Source organism: Salvelinus sp. IW2-2015, linkage group LG10, assembly GCF_002910315.2.
Source record: "Salvelinus sp. IW2-2015 linkage group LG10, ASM291031v2, whole genome shotgun sequence".
NCBI classification, from domain to species: domain Eukaryota; kingdom Metazoa; phylum Chordata; class Actinopteri; order Salmoniformes; family Salmonidae; genus Salvelinus; species Salvelinus sp. IW2-2015.
The window spans coordinates 12627612-12635111 of record NC_036850.1 but is presented as its reverse complement, the minus strand read 5'-3'; the positions used below and the strand labels follow the sequence as shown (position 1 = coordinate 12635111).

The following is a 7500-nucleotide window of genomic DNA, read 5'->3' as shown; positions in this document are numbered from 1 at the left end:
CCTATAATAGAATAGGGTCCTTCATCACCATCAAGGGGGACCTCACTACTGAACAGACAAGACATTGACACCATTGTAAACAACTTACAGAAGCCATGGAAAAGGGATATCATGTTAGACTATGAAAGGTTATTGTATGAAAAGTACTCTTAAAAAATGCATACTAAACCTATATGGTAACTTCATTATTTCATCAAAGATACTGCATATCAGATATATTTTCTGTACCAAAATATGAAAAACTAACCCAGGCCTTGACACTTTTATGAAAACTGTATAATCTCAATAGTGTGGTGAAATAGCATTTCATCCCCCCAATTTTTTTTTTTTTTTAAATGGTGCTGAAGAGAAACTTACATTACACCAGCTGCGACTAGAACATCCAGCATATGAAAATCAAAGACAGAAAACATACACTCTAACTTAGTACTGAAAGAACTTAAGAAAAGKAACAATATGTGATGCAAAATATGCTATGTAAAAATATGAACTGATATACAATACCTGGTACAACTGAGATTAGACTGTATGTTTGATCCGTATCCTGATTCTCACTAAGGGAAGTATAAAAATGTTTTTTGCCCTGTCTCAACAATGTGGATGTTGATAAATCAATAGTATTTTGTTTTCGTTTGGTAGGTTTTCTATACCTTGGTTGATGGTCAATGCTTATCACTGTAACAGAAAGCAACAGTAAGGAATGACTTAAACCATTGTGTTAAAATACRTAGACACTTAGTTTAACAACAAACATTGTTCACTTTCCCCGACAATGTCACATAGCTAGACATGGTGATTGTAAGRMTGGGATTCAATCATATCCGYGTTAGATCTGCGTTATAGGCTGCTTGACATTTAAATGGGATTTCTGATTGAGCCGTCATCTGCAGTGTTTCGTGAATGCGAACTGCTAGTGGACTAATCTACAGTTACAATATATTAACAAATATCTTGCTAAACTTGACTGTTAACAGATTAGTTTATCAAAATTCCAAATCCCACATTGCTTGTTTGACATTTAAAGGGAATTTCCGATTGAGCCGTCATCTGCAGCATTTTGTGAATGCGATCTCCGCAAACGGTGGTGAAAATGCCTTTTAAAGCTGAATCTTCGGCTGTCCAGCGCACTGTGTTAAGAATTGATTCCTGGCCTAAACCAAACAGAGAGTATCAACTTGACTTACTTAGTTTCAGGATTCCCCAGTACCTCCACAGTAACAGAAGTACAGACAGAGTCAGAAACAGGAGGACCAAGGCTGCTGCCAGTCCTGCTCCAAGTCCTGCTCCCACTTGTCCTCCAACATTATTTAGTCCCTCTGTGAAGAACATTGATATAGTAGACTCTGGTGTACAGTAAACGCTGGTGTTTAACTTGTTGCTGAGTCAGAGTATGTAGCCTTTCATTACAAAGCAATATATTGGCTGAAAATGTGACTGAATTACAAATATTCAAACTGCACTGCAACAAATTGACAAATATACCGTATGGATAGCAATCTTATCATTACAAACATACATTATACACAAATATCGACAGAATCTTACCTTTCCGTTCTCCATCAACCTGAAAGACTAGTAAATTCTCTCCTGTTGACTTCACCTGACTGGTTACAGATTTATCTCTGGTGTACACACAGCTGTAGTTGCCTGAGTCTTCTCTTGTAACATTCTTCATGGTGAAAATAGCGTCATTGTCACCTTTCTCCAGCGCCGCAATTCTTATCCCGACTCCATTCTTGCAAAGGTAAAAATGTAAGTTCTCCTCAGGTTCTCTGATGCCAGTAGTGCTACATTTAAAWKYGAYRKTTACCCCTTYARTCACATTAGATGGTCCAAAGATCTTTGCTGGGTAGATCTCTGCATAAAAACAAATACCAATWAAGGGTGAACCCTTCATTTTCTTTTTGAAAATTTGACTTAAGTGGAAGTTAGGATTTCACTTAAATGTAAGTGTGTGTATTATTAAGAATGCAATTTGTGTTTTAAAAGTATATACTGTATTTTATACACTGATGTATTAAAATTGGCCAAAATACTAATCACTACAAAAAAATATACAGAAATACTTTACTTTTGTTTTCAGATTTTGCATCTTCACATTTGACAAGGATGGATGCTGTGGCTGCATGGACAAATGAATACACTTAGGGAAAGTATTTTGTTCAGGAAATGAACATAAATATTTCTCTGAAAATGTTTGTATTACTTGAAAAGTAGAAAATACTCACAGCTCACAAGCCATAGGAGTCCTAATGCTGCCATGATGTTGGTGAGACTTCAGTGGTGTTGAGTATGGTTTCAGGAAATGCATTGTTGACGACTAATGATAGTACACACGCATTGTACGAATCAAAACCCGGAACATAAGTCTGTTTGGTGCGTTTTCTCAAATACTTTGGACATATTTAGGCATACTTTCGTAACAAAGCCACTTCGACATTACAGTGTCACACCCTTATGTTGCAGAGGAGAATGGCCTGGTACATAAGCTACCATTGAAATCATCAGCAACATGTAGAACTTTATATCAAATGTGTTAATTTATTAATATTCACATTTTTAGTTACATTTACAGGCTTTCCTTACAGAACTGCTAGTGGCTAATCTACAGTTACAATATATAAACAAATATCTTGCTAAACTTGACTGTTTGATTGGTTTATAATAATTCCAAATTCTACATTCCAAACATATACAATTTGGCAATTAAGGTTCAATACAGTGTATGATTCAATTTTCTTAGTATATACTTATTGAACATTCTATCTATCACCCATCCTACCAGAGGTCCAATTGATTGTGACTGCAGCCATTTTGGTACTTATTATCCCACTGTAGAAGTAACAGTTTTAAATACAACCCTTTTTTAGGTTCACACTAAAATGGAACCTATAACATCTGCTCGTCGAACATCTCATTCCAAAGTCATTGGCATTAACATGGAGTTGGTCCCCCTTTTTGCTGCTATAACAGCCTCCATTTTCTGGGAAGGCTATCCACTAGATTTTCAACATTGCTGCGGGGACTTTCTTCCATTCAGCCAGAAAGAGCATTAGTGAGGTCGGGCACTGACGTTGCGAGCAGGCTGAGCCAGTCAGTTTTCTTCCACAACGATCTCGAAAAAAATACATTTCTGTATGGACCTCGCTTTGTGCACGGGGCAGTAGTGTCATGCTGAAACATGAAGGACCTTCCCCAAACTGTTGCCACTATGTTGGAAGCACAGAATGATCTAGAATGTCATCGTATGCTGTAGTGCTAGGATTTCCCTTCACTGGAACTTAAGGGGCCTAACCCATCCCATGAAAAACAGCGCCCAGACCATTATTACTCCTCCACCAAACGTTACAATTGCACTATGCATTCGGGCATCCGCCAAACCCAGATTTGTCCTTGGACGCCAGATGTGAAGCTTGATTCACACTCCAGAGAACACATTTCCACTGCTCAAAGTCCAAGTGGTGCGAGCTGTACACCACTCCAGCCGACCCTTGGCATTGCACATGGTGATTTTAGGCTTGTGTGCGGCTACTTGCCATGGAAACCCATTTCAGGAACTCCCGACTAACATTTCAAGTGCTCACATTGAAAGTCACTGAGCTCTTCAGTAAGCCCATTCTACTGCAAATGTTTGTCTATGGAGATACATGGCTATTGTGCTCGAATTTTATACACCTTGTCAGCAATGACTGTGGCTGAAATAGCTGAATCCACTAATTGAAGGGGTGACCACATACTTTTGTTTATATAGTGTAGTTCTCAATAATTATTTTTTTATCTGCCAGTGGCATTACTACTGTTTGTCTTCCAGAAAGAGAAAGAGACATCATGATTAGCCTACTTTCATAACTAACAGTCACACCAGTCAGTAGAAGTATGACCACAATAACTGAACATATCAATCAGATTTAGGGTTCAAAGGGAGGGTATATTACTGGAAACTTTCAAATTTACCATTAAACTTCCAGAATGTTGGTATCTTTTAAGGATTGATGTAATCTATCACAAGACATCTAGTGGCCCTTTTGGGTACTTCAGATTATCACAGGTGTCTTTAATAGTCTCTGGACCTCCGATGTGGCCTTATCATATGAAACAATTAAATAAGATGTAAAGAAATTCATGACAAGCTGTAAAAAATTATCCTAAATATAAACCATCAACTTGATTGAATACCATTGTTTTTAAAAATTAATTAAGCTATTTTCTCTTGAACCGTATGTCTATCTAACTAAGAAACTCCTGGGCAATATCGACACAGATATAATAAAATTAATATTTAAATGATTTAATTTGCCAACTTTACGATAGCTTGCCCATATATTTTCTGTTAATTACCAAAAGTACTGAAGATTCCTGTAACCTTGGTAAATTACCAGTAGCTTTGCAACCCTAATCGGATTTCATTGGCCATTTGCACATCCAACTCCAACCTTGTCTATGGCTTCTTGTGATGCCAGTATGCTACGTTCAATCTACATTCCCCCTTTACAGTCACATTAGATGGTCCATAGAGCTTTACGGAGTAGATTCTCTGCATAAAACAAAAGGGCAAACCCTAAATTTGACTAAGTGGAAGTAAAAATATTCCCCTAACTGTAAGTTGATTTTTTATTAAGAATGTAATTTGTAGTTTATAGTATATACTGTATTTTAGCATCTGAAAAAAATACTCGACCACACAACAAACGGACAAATACTGAAGTGGCAACAGCAATCCACTCACATTTTCTAATCATTGCAAAACACACAACAAAACACATAACAAAGCTTACTTCAATAATGAGAGAGAAATATATTAGGGTACACACGAGTGCTTGGAGGGGAAACATTCAAATGTGCCAGTGGGATGAGCAGGCACATGAGACACGGCTTCAGTTCATGTCAGGAGAGAGTTGACAATGGTAGTGGAGTAGTCATCACCTCTTAATCAGGGAACAGGAGGGGACTTVGCTGTAAATACAAATAGCAGATACATTCCATTACAGCTGCGCCATCGTAGGTTTGGACAACGAGTTTCTCTATGAACTTAAACTCAGACATCTCAAACTTCATGAAGTCAAACACAGACTGTGCATCTCGCTAACTTGACACGTCAAAGTATCCCAAAAAATGTACTGAATAAAGCCCTGATCATCTGCATACCTGAGGATAACTGACAACTGCAAGCAGACYGGTGGCACCATAGGTCCCAGAGTGGTGGGGCAATTTTACTCCCCTGGGGCCTGGAGTTTTTCCTTATATGTTAACMATAACTAGGAAAATTCTGGACGCTATAAGGTATGACAATGATTAATCAGTTGTAAAAAGGTTTCATATAGGGTATGATGGGACCAGTTTTTTCAAAACAGGTCACATGGTTATAAAAAACTCCTGAAAAAAACTCCTGGCCCTGGCGGGGAAGGAAACCCTGTCAAACTGCAGCTACCTTATATTTGTTCATATAAATTATATTTAGACTAGATTAGGAGGGGGATGTCCTCTACTCAGACACATAGACAACAACTGAAAGACAATACAACTCACAGGGCTGAGCTTGCTTTATGCATGTTTGCATCATGCAGGCCTATGCAACTGTAGGCCTTACACAATTTTTACTGTCATCACTATTATGTGGATTCATTRATTCCAGTTAGTAATGTTGGATTAAAAACATATAGCCAGCCCAACTTGGGAAATATATATTTTTTTATCACATTCACATTTTCTCCTGACACACAAATGGACTATAAATACATAACGTTACCAATTAGTTTACCCTGACCAGATGGACAGGGCACATAGGCTGTATGCAGCTGCTCTTATTAGTAACCTACAGTTGATCAGACTTAAAAATGGTCTAGTTTTCATCCCATACAGCATGTCAGAATTTGATTTATTAAAACAAATATTTTACCCCTTTTTCTCCCCAAGTTCGTGGTTTCCAATTGGTAGTTACAGTCTTGTCTCATCGCTGCAACTCCAGTACGGACTCGGGAGAGGGGAAGGTCGAGAGCACAAGCCAACCAAGCCGCACTGTCAATATTAGGAAGTGTTCCTAATGGTATCGTACACTCAGTGTACTTTGACCAGGGCCCATAGCGGCTATAGGGGATAGGTGTCATCTGGGAACAAGATTTCCAGCATCTTAAAGTCTCCTCTGTGTGGCGTCATCCCAGATCCTCTCTCTCTTCCACTCTCTCTTCTCCATATCCTCATCCTGCTTTCAGTGTATTCTTTACATGGAATAGAAATGAACAGAACAGAGAGGGGAGAAGAGCGGCAAGAAGAGGATGGAGAGGGAGCCATAACAACAGAGTGGAAGGTGAGGGGAAGCAGAGAGGACTGGGTGAAGAGGGTGATGGACAAACCAGGGACAGCGGTTAGGGGTGTGTGCCAATTTGCTGGCCACCAGGAGGGGTCTCTCTGGGCTGGGCAGAGTAAGAAGGGGGAGGTAGTGAGACAGGAACTTTTGATACCAGTTGGTATTGAAGGCTCAACTTTCCATTCTTCTTCATGAAACTGATCTCAGGCAGAGGTCGACCCTCGCATTTAATTCGCACACTTTTCCGTGTACCCCAGAGAATGAAATGGTTCTTCAACAAAAGTCACAACAATTCGGCAGCGCGTTGGCCATTCTACCGATTCTGTGTGGAGAAAACTGCAAATCGTGCTGGTACTGTAGCTAGGTACCGAAGTTAGCCAAGGCAAATTTAAATAAATCTGCGCTGACTGGACACAAAATACATTTTCTAAAACAGAAAACAATTATAATATATCTCCTCCATCTCCTGTAATTTTGAAAAACGAATTTCGAAGTGAATAATATCCCCCCCAAAATGTCAACTATCCCTAATACACAATCCTCAAATACAACTCACTAGGTTCACGGCCCACCTGTCACCCCTCCTTTCTCAGCCTCCAGTATTTATTCTGCAATAGTTTATGTGTCGGGAGCTAGGTTCAGTCTGATATATCTGAATATTCCTCCTGCTGTTATCCTGGTTCTGTGTGAATTTAAGTATGCGTCACTCTCTATCTCTGTCTCTTTTCTCTTTTCTCTCTGTCTCGGAGGAACTGAGCACCTTGGACATGCCTCAGGACTACCTGGCCTGATGACTCCTTGCTCGTTCCCCAGTCCACCCAGTCCACCTGCTGCTCTCCAGTTTCAACTGTTCTGCCTGCGGCCTCAGGAACCCTGACCGTTCAGCCGGACGTGCTACCTTGTCCAGACCTACTGTTTTGAACTCTCTCTACCGCCACCTGCATGTCTCTAACTCTGAATGATCAGCTATGAAAGCCAACTGACATTTACTCCTGAGTGCTGACCTGTTGCACCCTACAACCACTGTGATTATTATTATTTGACCCTGCTGGTCATCTATGAACGTTGAACATCTTGGCCATGTACTGTTATAATCTCCACCAGCACTGCCAGAAGAGGACTGGCCACCCTCAAAGCCGGTTCCTCTCTAGGTTTCTTCTTAGGTTCGCCTTTCTAAGGAGTTTTTTCTAGCCACT

General features: G+C 39.7%; 1 long non-coding RNA gene across 2 annotated transcripts in view; it reads right to left on the bottom strand.

Annotated features, from left to right (window-relative positions):
- Window positions 1–2270, bottom strand: part of LOC111969569 (uncharacterized) — a 3762-nt gene extending 1492 nt beyond the window's left edge. For both annotated transcript variants that reach the window (XR_011480466.1, XR_011480465.1), the window contains exons 1-6: window positions 2229–2270; window positions 2072–2122; window positions 1546–1857; window positions 1185–1316; window positions 651–675; window positions 1–554 (exon numbers count right to left, since the gene is read on the bottom strand). The exon at window positions 1–554 is cut by the window's left edge and continues 337 nt beyond it. This is a non-coding gene — a long non-coding RNA (uncharacterized lncRNA). The remainder of the gene's footprint in view (window positions 555–650; window positions 676–1184; window positions 1317–1545; window positions 1858–2071; window positions 2123–2228) is intronic.
- Between the last annotated feature and the right edge of the window lie 5230 nt (window positions 2271–7500).